Consider the following 14,906-nt stretch of genomic DNA (forward strand, 5'->3'; position numbering starts at 1 on the left):
ATAAAGAAGAGGAAATTTGGACATAAAGGGAATAACCACTAGATATGAATACAGAGGAAAGATCATGTGAGGTCACAGTGAGAAGGTGGCCAACTGCAAGCCAAGAAGACTGGGAAGAAACAAATCCTGCTGACACCTTGATCTTGGACTTCTAGCCTCCAGAGCTGTGAGATAATAAATTTCTGTTGTTTAAGGCATTCAGTCTGTGGTGTTTTGTTATGGTAACCCCAGTAAACCAATACAGTCAAAAGTGAATGACATACAGAAAGTGTTTTAAAAGTGAGAGCTATTACGTGTAATTGGCAGTTACTATGTATATACATCTTGTATATAGATTATTTATACACATGCTTAGCAAGCTTTAGGAATTTATGTCTCTGCATTCATGCCTCCCTTGTGGTTGTCTCTTGGTCTGTTAGGGAGTTGAGTGAATTATTGTTTTTCAAGCTTTGCATTCAAAAAATGTTGAGAGAATTCTTAACCATTACAAAGACTTCTACATACATAAAATTGATTCCCTGAGGTAAATAATTGTGTTCTACAATTCAACTGTGTAAAATTTTATTCAGGTAAAGGGCATAGAAAATTATCAAGATTCGAATTAATTTAGAAGGAAAATAGCTCTATATTTTTGATAAATTTGTATTAACTTTTTTCATAATTCATTTAAAATTTTCCTAAGATACAGTGAGAAAATAGAGTTTTGATAATTTTTTACAGAAAATGGGGAAAAAATAAAAATGAAAATGCTTAAGTTATTGCCGTTAGGTAAAATAATAATTAAAAATAAATAAATTCATTAAGGTCTTACCTGTATGATTCATGGAATCATAACCAAAAATGTAACTGATGGAATCATTCTCTGCTCCCAATACTGCAAGGGCTTCCCCTATTGACCTTTTCTTGAGGGCTCTGAATGATCTGGCTCTAGGCTACCTGCTCTGACTTCGTTTCCTACCTTTTCTCTCTTTTCTCTCTGGGCTTTAGCCACAGAAGCCTCCTTGAGGATCCTGAAATACACTAATTCTATCTGCCTGGAGAACGGCTTTTCCTGAGTCACATGACTTGACCATTCCCTTTATTCCAAGCTCTACTTAATACCACCTGATTAGGTCTTCCCTAATCATCCAGATAAAGTGCATCTCTGCCACTCTCTTTCTCCTTACCTATTGTTTTCTTCTTTTCTCAGAACATCTTTTAATACCTGGCCATTATATCTTTATTTATCTGTTTATTGTACCTCTCCTCCTACTCGATTTTCAGCTCCACAAGGACAAGAGCTTTGTCAATAAATACTAGTTGGATGAATATCTGTAGCATCACACACTGAAGTCTGAAATAACAGCTTTCCACAGTCCTTAATGATATAATAAATATTTGAATGCAACAAATAATGCTTAAAAGATGTATCCAATTATACATTGATTACATGATGTTGTGCCAGAAATATCTATATTTGTCATTGTGTCCTGTGTGTTTGACCCCTTTGAAGGTGTCTTCTGCTCAGAACTTTCACCCAGTCTTTCGCACTGCCCCTGGTCCTCAGAAACAAATCTTTGGTAAAAGCAACATTGTTCAATAGAAATAAAATATGTGCCACATGCGTACTTTAAAATTTTCTAGTAATAGTAACACTACCAGTAATTAAAATGAAATGTAGTTCTACCAAAATAGTGAAGTTGCGTATAATGGAAGAAATATTTTACATTGCTTCAGTTTTTAAATTTTAATCAATAAAAATAAAATAAAATAAAAAATTCAGTTTCTCAGTGACATTTCAAGTGCTCCATAGTCATATGTGGCTATACTGGGCAGTATGGGATATACAGCACCTGAAGTTGCCTCCAGGGTATATCTGATTGGAGCAACAGCAGCCTTGCAACCACAGCTGAGCCAATCAGATTTCTCACCCAATGATTTTGAATTTTGAACTGAGATACACAGAGACTGGAGAAGTTTGGCGCTGAGTCATGTTTGTGGCAGAATTCCAAGGGAAGGTTCATGAGCAGCTGTTGCCAGGATCCCCAGAGCTTCCTTAGCTTCTGCTCTTCATGGTTGGTTGTTCAGTTCTCTGGATTCTGTGAGACAGCCTAATATATTTCCAATAAATTATTTTCTCCCTTGAGCCAGCTCAAGCTGGTTTCTGTTACTTGCAGTGATTCTAATTTAAATAAATAAATTTTAGCAACAAAATTTTCTTAAAAGGAGATACATAAAGTAATGTAATTAGGCAGCTGTGTATACATTTATGCAAAACTGCTTTATCTACCTTAGAAAAATCTTAATCTCCCAGGGTTTTATCCACTGCCAACAAAATGGAGCACAGTGTAGCTAATTCAAGAGTAAACATATACAAAAAGAGCATTTATTTGGTCTTGAAATGCATTTGTGTGAATTGGGGTTGGGGATGGGGGCAGAGCAAAAACAAGATACAGCTTTCTAATTGTTTTACAGAGAATTCAATCAGCATGAATTCTCCAAGAATGACGTTGATCACACAGCAGGTGCTTGATAAATGCATGTTGATTAATTGATTTAGAATACACCAGCTGTCGGTGAAAGAATGTGATCCACAATCAAACCATTTGACAGAAGAAAGCCAGGATGGTTTTTAAAATTAGTAACAACGTGGAAATCTACATGCAAATAATCCGGAGATGATGGTGTTGCTGTCTTTGGTTCCCTTCCTAGACGAGAACAAGATAAATCATATTCTGCTTTGGGAGGAAGGTATTAAGTGTTTAAGGTTGTAAATAGAGGAACACATTCTCCAGTCATTTGTTTCTAGTAATATGTGTGTATCTGGAAAGCGTTTTGATTGCAGATACTAAGCTGAGGAGGGAGAAAGGCAGTGGGAAGCACATTCAATCATAAGTGATCTCCCCTGATCCTGGTGAGCTTTGAATTTTCCTCCTCTTAAATTTCACAAGATTGAAAAAGAGAAGCAAAAAAGAATTTAAGAAAACCACACTTAAATGGGTGGAGGTGAATCTAATGAAGCCTCTAGCACTTCTCCCAGTTTACAGAAAGTATCAGATAAAGAATGCACACAGGGACACAATCAGCCAAATCTACGATGTGGGAAATTCTACAGGACAAATGACCTGGCTTTTTAAATAGATAATAAATTCTAGAATTATTTTGTAAATAACACCATTGCATTGGATGACAGTGCCCCCTGGTAGAATACTGTTTTAGGCTGGGATCCCTAGATTCAAATTCTGGATGGAGAGTTGAATGCAGAAGTTTATTGCAGCGATACCACTATGAGGAAGTAAGCAAGGTGGGACTGGACATTGAAGAAAGTGACCCCAAGTCAGGTGCGGAGGCTAGCACCTGTAATCCCAGCACTTTGGGAGACTGAGATGGGAAGATCACCTGGTCAGGAGTTGGAGACCAGCCTGCCCAACATGGTAAAACCCTGTCTCTACTAAAAATACAAAATTAGCTGGGTGTGGTGGTGCATGCTTGTAATCCCAACTACTTGGGAGGCTGAGGCAGGAGAATCGCTTGAACCCAGGAGTCAGAGATTACAGTGAGCCGAGATCATGCCATTGCACTCCAGCCTGGGCGGCAAGAGTGAAACTTCGTCTCAGAAAAAGAAAAGTGACCCCAGTGAGGTTTCAGCTAAGGCCTCAGTCATAGGGAGTTAGGGAATGGGATGGCCCTTCAGACTGGTCCCAAAGTGAAGCAAGGGGTCCAGGTTATGTATTCCTACTCTCAGCCAGTCATTTAATATAGGCTGCCCCTGGTAAGGGTTTAACTTTAGGAGAGGCAGTTCATTGCAGCCAAGAGGTGTTCCCAGCAGAAAATAATAGTATCCACTACAATAATATAAAACAGAATTAAACTGTGAGAGTAGGCTGTGTGTGGTGGCTCACGTCTGTAGTCCTAACACCTTGGGAGGCTGAGGTGGGCTGATTGCTGGAGCACAAGAGATCGAGACTAGCCTGGGGAGGCAACATGGCAAAACCCTGTCTCTATTAAAAATACACAACAATTAGCTGGCCATGGTGGCACACAGTTGTGACCCTAGCTACTCAGGAGGCTGAGGTGGGAGGATTGCTTGAGCTTGGGAGGTCGAGGCTACAGTGAGCTATGATCATACCACTGCACTCCAGCCTGGGTGACAGAGGGAGACCTTATCTCAAAAAGAAAAGAAAAAGAAATCCTGAGATTAGTGACATTTCGCTATGATTCAAACCATAATTTGCATCATAATGGATATTTTATTTATAGAATTCTAAAATATCATTACCATAAAAGTTCTGGCATTTTTATCAATTATCTTCCGTTGTTCCATATTTTGATATAGAGAAACAAAGAACTGTGTTATACTAACTTGTTAAACCCTTTAATTATACCACCATTTTTGGAACCATATGTGGGGCACTTTCTTTGCTTGGCTCTGAGGCTGCCACACTTGTTTTCTCCTGCTTCACTGCCCACTTCTTCCTGATCTTCTCCAATGACTGCTCCCCATGTCTGGCCTCTGAATTTTGGAGTGGTTTAGTAGGCTTAGTCCTCAGACCTCTTTTTTTTTTTTTTTTTTTTTTTGAGACGGAGTCTTGCTCTGTTGCCAGGCTGGAGCACAGTGGCGCAGTCTCGGCTCACTGCAAACTCCGCCTTCCAGGTTCAAGCTATTCTTCCGCCTCAGCCTCCCAAGTAGCTGGGACTAACAGGCGCGTGCTAAACGCCTGGCTAATTTTTGTATTTTTAGTACAGACGGGATTTCACCATGTTGGCCAGATGGTTTCGATCTCTTGACCTCGTGATCGACCCGCCTAGGCCTCCCAAAGTGCTGGGATTACAGGCGTAAGCCACTGCGCATGGCCCGGACCTCTTTTTTTTTTTTTAATCTACTTTCATTTTTTAAATGTTCTCATCCAGCCTCATGGCTTTATGTATCATGTTTACCTTCATGAGTCACAGATGTTTATCTCATCCAGGCTAGTGTATCCAAATGCTTACTCCATGTCTTTACTTGGGTATCTATACAGATCTCCAACTTAATGTTTCAACAAAACCCTTTATATTTTCCCAGATTTTTTGAAATCTCTGCAAATAACAGTTCCGGCTGGGTGCAGTGGCTCATGCCTATAATCCCAGCACTTTGGGAGGCTGAGGCAGGCAGATCACAAGGTCAGGAGTGCAAGACCAGCCTGGCCAAGATGGTGAAACCCCGTCTCTACTAAAAATAAAAAAATTAGACAGGCATGGTGGCAGGTGCCTGTAATCCCAGCTACTCAGAAGACTGAGGCAGAGAATTGCTTGAACCCGGGAGGCAGAGGTTGCAGTGAGCCGAGATCACGCCACTGCACTCCAGCCTGGGTGACAGAGAGAGACTCCGTCTCAAAAATAAAACAGTTGCACTCTCCTAATTGTTCAAGAAAAAATCTTGAACTTATTCTTGAGTAATTTAAAGAAAATTTCAGACATTATATCAATTCACTCATAGATATGGCATTTTGCATCTCTAACTGATAAGGACTTTTTTATTTTTCACATAAATAAATAATTGGTTTATATTCAAATATCACTAATTCTTATTTATATATTTATTTATTTTTGTGAGAGTCTCCCTCTGTCACACAGGCTGGAGTACAGGGTGTAATCATGGTTCACTGGAACCTCTGCCTCCAGGTGCAAGCAATTCTCATGCTTCAGCCTCCTAAGTAACTGGGATTACAGGCGCACACCACCACATCCAGCTGATTTTTGTATTTTTAGCAGAGATAGGGTTTCGCCATGTTGGTCAAGCTGGTCTCAAATTCCTGACCTCAGGTGATCCATCTGCCTTGGCCTCCTAAAGTGCTGGGATTACAGGTATGAGTCTCTGTGCCCGGCCCAAATATTACTAATTCTTTCAATGATGCCATTTTACAGTTGTTTTGTTCAAATTAAGATTAAATTATAAGGAATAAAATCTATGAACTAATATAAAATATGTCAGGTAGTAATTAATACTGCAGACTAGGGAGGGAAAGTAAAAGGGACTATTTTGTTGGCTATTTAACCCAGAGTGTTCAGGAAGGTCCTCTATGAGAAAGTGACATTTAAACAGAGATGGGAATAAAGTGTTTCAAGGAGAACGTGATCAACTGTGTCAAATACTGCAAGTGGGTTACACGTAAGGGGATGACTGAGGCTTGATCTTTGGATATGACAACAGGGAGGTCATTGGGTACCTTGACCAAAGTTGCTTTTGTGGAATGGTGGAGGTAAATGCCTGATTGAAATGGGGTCAGGAGAGAATGGAAGGAGATGAAGTAGAAACAGTAAATATAGACAAGTCTGAAGAAAAGTTTTGTCACATAAAGAGAGATGACAAGTAGGACATTGGCTAGAAGGGATGTGGAACAAATGATAGTTTTTTTTAAGAAGATAGTTTTGTTTTTTTTCTAAAAGGGAATATTACAGCATATTTCATACTAGTAGGAGTGATTTGGTAGGAAGAAAACATTGATGGTTCAGGAGAGAGAGAATAATTGCTGGAGAGAGGACCTTGAGAATGTGAAAGAGGGCCGGGCACAGTGGCTCACACCTGTAATCCCAGCACTTTGGGAGGCTGAGGCAGGCCGATTACCTTAGGTCAGGAGTTTGAGACTAGCCTGGCCAACATGGAAAAACCCTATCTCTACTAAAAGTACAAAAATTAGCTGGGCGTGGTGGCACAATCCTGTGATTCCAGCTACTCACTGGGGAGGCTGAGGCACAAGAATCACTTGAACCCAGGAGGTGGAGGTTGCAGTGAGTTAAGATTGCACCACTGCACTCCAGCCTGGGCAACAGAGCAAGACACTGTCTAAAAAAAAAGTAAAAGAGAGAGAGAGAGAATGTGAAAGAGGATGGAATTCAGTGCACAACTGCAGAGGATGTCTTTAGACAGGAGGATGGACAGTGTACCCACAGTGACAGGAGAGAAGGCAGAATATGTGGGCACTGACGCTGGTAGCTAAGGAAATTCTCTTCTCAATCAAGTAGAAAGCAAAGTCATCAGCAGAGGGATCAGGAGATGATGGAGAGTTGAAGATAGGAAAAGGAATAAAATAGCCCTCTAGGAGAGCTGGAGAGTAAAACGGCTATGGAACCTATGAGAGTCTAAGACCCATTTGAGGGTGAGGCTATGAATTTTGCAGTCTTTTCTGTATAGTTGTTTTTCTCCAGTCACATTTAACTGCTGGGTGTGACACAGGAAGAGAGCTGGATTTAACTGGGCCTGGAGTTTGGCCATAAAGTACAGTGAAGGGACAGACAGGAAAAATATTTGAGACTGTATGCAAAAAATAATTATGATGATGGACCATGAAATACAAGCTGGAGAAGTAGAAAAGAGAGAACTTGGCAGGGAGTGATGAGCAGTGAAAAGGTGGTAATGGCCTGTGGGTTTCAGGAGTGAAAGCATTGTTAGAGTCAATGAATAGTGACAGTGAGCTAGAAAAATAGAAGGTGATGGTAGATTTAAGGCAAAAATATATAGTCTAAAATTAAGATAATTGAGAAAATATGCAATCTTTTGACCTGAGAATGGTAAGGTAAATTAATATCACCTTTTTTGTGTGGTAGCAACAAGGCAGTATCTAAAATTGCCATGTTACTGAGCACAGTGACTCACCTCTGTAATCCTATGACTTTGGGAGGCCAAAGAGGGCAGATCACCTGAGGTCAGGAGTTCGAGACCAGCCTGGCCAACATGGTGAAACCCTGTCTCTAATAAAAATACAAAAAATTAGCCAGTCATGGTGCCACGTGCCTGTAATCCCAGGTCTCCAGGAGGCTGAGGCAGGAGAATCACGGGAACCTGGGAGGCAGAGGCTGCAGTGAGCTGAGATTGAGCTGCTACACTCTAGCCTAGGTGACAGAGTGAGACTCCATCTCAAAAAATAAAAAATAAAATTTGCCATGTTAAAATGTTAAATGCCTTTCACTTAGTAATTCTATTTCCTGGAATTTGAACAGTGGAAGTTGCACATTTGTACAAAAGATACCAGTGTGTCCTTCACAGCATTGTGTGTAACTGCAAAACACTGAAAACAATTTAAATATCCATCAGTAGACAACTTAATAAATAAATTATGATGTAATTTTATAATAGTATTCTATGCAGCCATTACAAAAGAATGATTTAGAAAACCACCATGGCCAGAACACCACCATTTTAAAATCCCAGTGTAGGCTGGATGCAGTGGCTCATGCCTGTAATCCCAGCACTTTGGGAGGCCGAGGCAGGCAGGTCACCTGAGGTCAGGAGTTCCAGACTAGCCTGGCCAACATGGTGAAATCCCATCTCTACTAAAAATACAAAAATTAACTGGGTGCGGTGGCACATGCGTGTAATCCCAGCTACTCGGGAAGCTGGAGCATGAGAATCACTTGAACCCAAGAGACAGAGGTTGCAGTGAGCTGAGATGGCGCCACTGCACTCCAGCCTGGGTGATAGAGTGAGACTGTCTCAAAATAAATAAATAAATAAAAATAAAATAAAGTAAAATGAAATCCCAGTGTAATTGATTCAGGCAAGGATCATCAATGGATGCTAAGGCCAGGCACAGTGACTCACACCTGTAATCCCAGCACTTTGGGAGGCTGAGGTGGACAGATCACTTGAGGTCAGGAGTTCCTGACCAGCCTGGCCAACATGGTGAAAACCCCATCTCTACAAAAATAAAAATTCAATGGACGCTAAAACCACTGAGTGAAAGTTGGTTGGAGAACAGGATATCACACTGTCTCAAGCCTCATAGACTATTAATTAATTACAAAGGAGAAGCATACCTTTGCACCAGAGAAATCCAGCAGACATCATCTAAAGCAAATGATGATTAACATCATCAACAATGAAACAAACTGGTATGATGGGTCTTCCAATGTGATGCAATGGGAAGAACACTTCTACGATATTCTTGCAAAAAATATTTAACATAATCTATTCATCATGGAACAATGACATAAATCCATAATGTGGGACATTCTACAAAGCAATTGCCTGGGCTCTTCAAAGATACCAATGTGAGACAAAAAAAAAGAAGGGGAAAGAAAGCAAAGGATAATAAAAGAGACATATTTAGTATATGCAATGAGTGAGACAATTGAATTCTAGATAGGAAAAAATGTATAAAGGACATTTGGGAGATAACTGGAGAAATCTGAATAGAGATTCTGTAATAGATTATTATATAATCAATATGAAATTTCTTGGGTCCGATAATGGGACTGTGGTTTTGTAAGAAAATGTTGTAGGAGAAATATGCAAGTGGTAAATTATCATGACATTTCCAATTGACTCAGCAAAAACCAAAGGGAGAAATAAGGCAAATATGGCAAAAATATATAACCATTTGTGAATTGAGATAAAAGATACAGGTGCTTATTGTATACTCTTTAAACTTTTTCTGTAGATTGCACATTGTGACAAATAAAGCTTTAGGAGAAAAAAACAGTAACGTAGACCTATGAGTACTGACCATTATGTTAATATCATTGGAACCAAGATTTTCAGCATAAGTGGGAAGAGATGGAATTATAAAATCAAACCAGCCAAGTAAAACTCTGTAATCTTTTTTTTTTTCACTTTAAGTTTCAGAATACATATGCAGAACATCCAGGTTTGTTACATAGGCATACATGTGCCATGGTGGTTTGCTGCAGCTATCAACCCATCACCTAGGTTTTAAGCCCCCATGCATTAGCTATTTGTTCTGATGCTCTCTCTCTTCACCACTGCCCCTCCCCTCCAAATAACAGGCCCTGGTATGTGTTGTTCCATTCCCTGTGTCCATGTGTTCTCAGTGTTCAACTCCTACTTATGAGTGAGAACATGCAGTGTTTGGTTTTCTGTTCCTGTGTTAGTTTGCTGAGGATGACGGCTTCCAGCTTCATCCATGTCCCTGCAAAGGACATGATCTCATTCCTTTTTATGGCTGCATAGTATCCCATAATGTATAGGTACCACATTGTCTTTATCCAGTCTATCAGTGGTGGGCATTTGGGTCGGTTCTATGTCTTTGCTATTGTGAATAGTGCTGCAATAAACATATGTGTGCATGTATCTTTATAATAGAATGATTTATATTCCTTTGGATATATACCCAGTAACGGGATTGCTGGATCAAATGGTATTTCTGGTTCTAGATCCTTGAGGAATTGCCACACTGTCTTCCACAATAGTTGAACTAATTTACATTCCCACCAACAATGTAAAAGTGTTCCTATTTCTCCACAGCCTCGCCAGCATCTATTGTTTCTTGACTTTTTAATAATCACTATTCTGGCCAGGTGCAGTGTCTCATACCTGTAATCCCAGCATTTTGGGAGTCTGAGGCAAGTGGATCGCCTGAGGTCAGAAGTTTAAGACCAGCCTGGCCAACATGGTGAAACCCCGTCTCTACTAAAAATATAAAAATTGGCCAGGGGTGATGGTGGGCACCTGTAATCCCAGCTACTCAGGAGACTAAGGCAGGAGAATGGCTTGGGCCCAGGAGGTGGAGGTTGCATTGAGCCAAGATCACACCATTGCACTCCAGCCTGGGCAACTGAGCAAGACTCTGCCTCAAAAACAAACAAACAAATAAATAAATAAATTGTCATTCTGACTGGCGTGAGATGGTATCTCATCGTGGTTTTGATTTGCAATTCTCTAGTGATCAGTGATGTTGAGTTTTTTTTTATGTTTGTTGGCCACATATATGTCTTCTTTTGAGAAGTATCTGTTCATATCCTTTGCCTACTTTTTGATGGGGTGGTTTGTTTTTTTCTTGTAAATTTAAAACTCTGTAATCTTAGACTTGAACAGTCTTTGGGAGGACCTGCAGACTCCCTGTGGAGAAAAGAATAAAATCCTAGTATCTAATTTTTTGGTCAATAATATTTACATATTTATCATGTGTCAATGATTGCTAATGGTTTTCAATTTTTAGCAGTAGCCTAAAAACAAAACAGAGAAAACCTAAATATGGTATGTCAACCTTTGTAGTGTGAAAGTAACAATATAAAAACAGATTGCAGGAGGAAGAGGGAGAAGATGGAAAGATGGGAATTAATCTCATCTACTATAGTGTTTTACCAGTAAATCAAGAAAGAGTAGTAAAGACCCATTGTTTAGAATTAGAGAAGTAGCCATCAAAAAGCCTTGGTAGGAGCTGACCTGATGGCACATTCTTGTAGTCCCAACTACTTGGAAGCCTGAGGCAGCTGGATCACTTCAGTCCAGGAGTTCAAAGCTGTAGTAAGCTATAATGCTCCCTGTGAATGACCACTGCACTCCAACCTGGGCAACATAGCCAGACCCCATCTGTAAAAACAAACAAACAAACAAACAAACAGGAAAAAGAAACTCATGGCTGGGCATGGTGGCTCACACCTGTAATACCAGCACTTTGGAAGGCCAAGGCAGGCGGATCACCTGTGGTCAGGAGTTCAAGACCATCCTGGCCAACATGGTGAAACCCCATCTCTACTAAAAATACAAAATTAGCCGGGCATGGTGGTGTACGCCTGTAATCTCAGCTACTCTGGAGGCTGAGGCAGGAGAATCACTCAGAACCCAGGAGGTGGAGGCTGCAGTGAGCTGAGATCATGCCACTGTGCTTCAGCCTGAGCAACACAGGGAGACTCTGTCTAAAAAACAAAGAAGCCATGAAATAGCATTAGTTAAAAGTCGTTTCCTCTGAGAAGTCCAGTTAGGGGTGGGAGAGAGTGGGGCAGTAGAATACCTTTTTTATTTTTTATTACAAGCCCTACTACATTATTGTTTTTTCCATGTATGTAATTATTGTGATAAAGTGTTTTAAGATAAGAAAATTTTAATAAAGAAAGGGGAATTACTTACAATTCATTATGCCTTTAGTTTAAATTTTATCAGTTTTCACAGAAGTTCCTGGGTGGGATTGGTTATTAGAGGAACAGCAGAGGACAGAGGGAGAGATTATATCCTCTCTCCTCTGGGAGGGTAGTGGGTATATTAAAAAATAAGCCTTGGTTGTCAGAGGTAGTTTCAGTATGGTACAATGTATATTTATTATATTTTCTATCCAACTGTGTCCTAGCAACTAGAACCTTGGGCCAAAGCCCTAAGGAGAGATAGCTATTTAGAAAGAGTGAAATCCCTGGAGTCTCTAAAGTATGAGACATACAAAGCAACACTGTTCTGTAGAGGTCTGGAGGTGACAGGGAACACTGCTATGGTCTTAACAGACTAGGGCCCCAGGCTGGATATGTGCCAAGAAGAATCCTGGGCACCAGGGCACTCTTTGCAGAAGCACACATAACACTCAGTTAATTTTGAGGGAAAGGCGAGGTTTTACATTGCTGAGGATGTAGGCAAAACTAGAAAAAGACTGTCCCCTTAATGTTATTATAACCTATGGTAGCCACAGCCTGGTGTGGCCTACAAAAATATGATAAGCACAGTTGATATTATAGCAAAAAGCATTTAGGAAGACAAGCAGCATTATACCATGATTAAAGATACATTTACAAATGAACACATAAGTGCTATAATGGCAAATCTCAAATATAATCCAACAACAGAGTTTTGATTTGACAGAGATGCAAGGATAAACCTTTCTGGTTGCAGCATCATGGGGGATAACATGGGATAGATTGTTATTTTTCCCTATTATTTGCTGTCCTCCCTAGGAAAGGATTATGTTTACCCATTTTCATCAACGTTAACCTTATGACTTGCTTTGCCTGTGGGAGTGATGTATGCCCCACATCTAAGCTTCTGCTTTAAGAGACATCTGCTGGGCCAGGCACGGTGCTCACACCTGTAATCCCAGCACTTTGGGAAGCTGAGGCAGGTGGATCATGAGGTCAGGAGATTGAGGCCATCCTAGTCAACATGGTGAAACCCAGTCTCTACTAAAAATACAAAAATTAGCTGGGCATGGTGGCATGTGCCTGTAGTCCCAGCTAGTCAGGAGGCTGATGCAAGAGAATTGCTTGAACCCAGGAGGCAGAGGTTGCGGTGAGCCAAGATTGTGCCATTGCACTCCAGCCTGGGCAACAAGAGTGAAACTCCAGCTTAAAAAAAAAAAAAAAAAAAAAAAGAGACATCTGGTGGTTCAGACATAAGGCCTGTGTGTCCTGCGTGGAGGTTGCTACTGGAATAAAGATCCTAGAACAGACCTATAACCACCGTGTATAGTGGATTAGTAATTGACCTTTGTTATTGTCAAGCCACTGTGATTTTGTTGTTGTTCTTTTGTTCTGCAACATAAACTACTGAAAGCTAACTATTGTATAGCATAAGCTTAAAACCGTTTTGCTATCAATGCCCAGAAAAGCTAGTTCCATTATAGCAAACATAATTTTAAATGCATGAACTCCCAAGAAAGTAAGGGGAATATCCAGGACCACTAAATGAAGGGGATACTGAAACAAAGTGTAAGTTCTTGAAATGATGCTGCAGCTATAAATAGTAATAAGAAACAAAGAGAAATGCAATAGATGAACCTTTAAAAAATCTAGAAAAGAAAATGAGTAATTTTTTTTTTTTGAATCAGAGTCTCACTCTGTTGCCCAGGCTGTAGTGCAATGGCACTGTCTCAGCTCACTGCAAACTCTGCTTCCCAGGTTCAAGCGATTCTCCTGCCTCAGCCTCTCAAGTACCTGGGATTACAGGTGGGTGCCACCACACTTGGCTAATTTTTGTATTTTTAGTAGAGACAGGGCTTCACCATGTTGGCCAGGCTGGTCTTGAACTCCTGACTTCAAGTGATCCACCCGCCTCAGCCTCCCAAAATGCTGGGATTACAGGTGTGAGCCACCACACTTAGTCAGAAAATGGGTAATTTCTTAAAGGCAAGTGAGAAAAAGGGAAACATTAAAAACAAAAGCAGAAATAAACAAATTGAGTAATAGCAGAACATAAAATTCATGTAGCCAATGACTACATCTATTTGTTAAAAAATGGTTTCTAGAGCATCCCATCTCCCTGCTGTGGTCCTACTCTCTTACAATTAGGCTTGATTTCCAAACTGTCATGTGTTTGATATTCACTGAAAGAAAGCAAATACATATTTGGCATATTAATAAAAAATATTTAACAACAATGAATTATGGTTACATATAAGAAATAAATTCTGAAGTAATATTTATGCTTCTGTAAAAAATAAAACATAAAATGTTCTTTATCAGATACTCTACATCTTGACTATAGACTTGTCATGATGTAGGTCAGTGTTTTTCATTTGAGGATGGAAACCTACTGGTAAATTATAAAATCAGTTTAATGGGTTATAATTTACATTAAAAAAATAGGGCCAGGTGCAGGGCCCCATGCCTGTAATCCCAGCACTTTGGGAGGCCGAGGCGGGTGGATCACGAGGTCAGGAGTTTAAGACCAGTCTGACCACATGGTGAAACCCCATCTCTACTAAAAATACAAAAATTAGCCAGGTGTGGTGGTGCGCACCTGTAATCCCAGCTACTCAGGAGGCTGAGACAGGAGAATTGCTTGAACCCGGGAGGCAGAGTTTGCAGTGAGCCAAGATCATGCCACTGTACTCCAGCCTGGGCAACAGGGCAAGACTTGGTCTCAAAAAAAGAAAAAAAAGAAAAGGTGTTCCCTTTGGCAGCATATAACTAAATTGGAATGATACAGAGAAGATTAGCATGGCTCCTGTAAGAAAAAAAATAGAAAAGAATAGAATTTGAAAATATCATTGTGCAGTGCATGTAGTTAAGTACTGTTTCATGAAATATTAGTCTTATTTCTATAATATGTGTGTGTCCTAGGTTGAGATTAAAATGTACATTGTACTGCAGGTAGATTAGGGTAAAAAAAAAGTTTGAAAGTTGCTGACTTTGGCCCCTGTAATCAAGTGATGCTCAACATACTTAAAACTGGTAATGCTTAGTCATAGCCCAGTCAGAACACTAAAGCTGGCTGCAATGTTAGAATC

The 14,906-nt window shown here is 40.1% G+C and overlaps 1 non-coding gene across 1 annotated transcript; it reads left to right on the forward strand.

Moving 5' to 3' along the window:
* The first annotated feature begins 14,565 nt into the window (after positions 1–14,565).
* LOC135269792 (U6 spliceosomal RNA) lies at positions 14,566–14,668 on the forward strand. Its single transcript, XR_010338048.1, has one exon. It is a non-coding gene; the product is annotated as a U6 spliceosomal RNA (small nuclear RNA).
* Positions 14,669–14,906: the final 238 nt, after the last annotated feature.

The sequence above is a fragment of the Aotus nancymaae genome, unplaced genomic scaffold (assembly GCF_030222135.1).
Source record: "Aotus nancymaae isolate 86718 unplaced genomic scaffold, 86718_ANA_hifiasm-v0.15.2.pri h1tg000057l, whole genome shotgun sequence".
NCBI lineage: Eukaryota > Metazoa > Chordata > Mammalia > Primates > Aotidae > Aotus > Aotus nancymaae.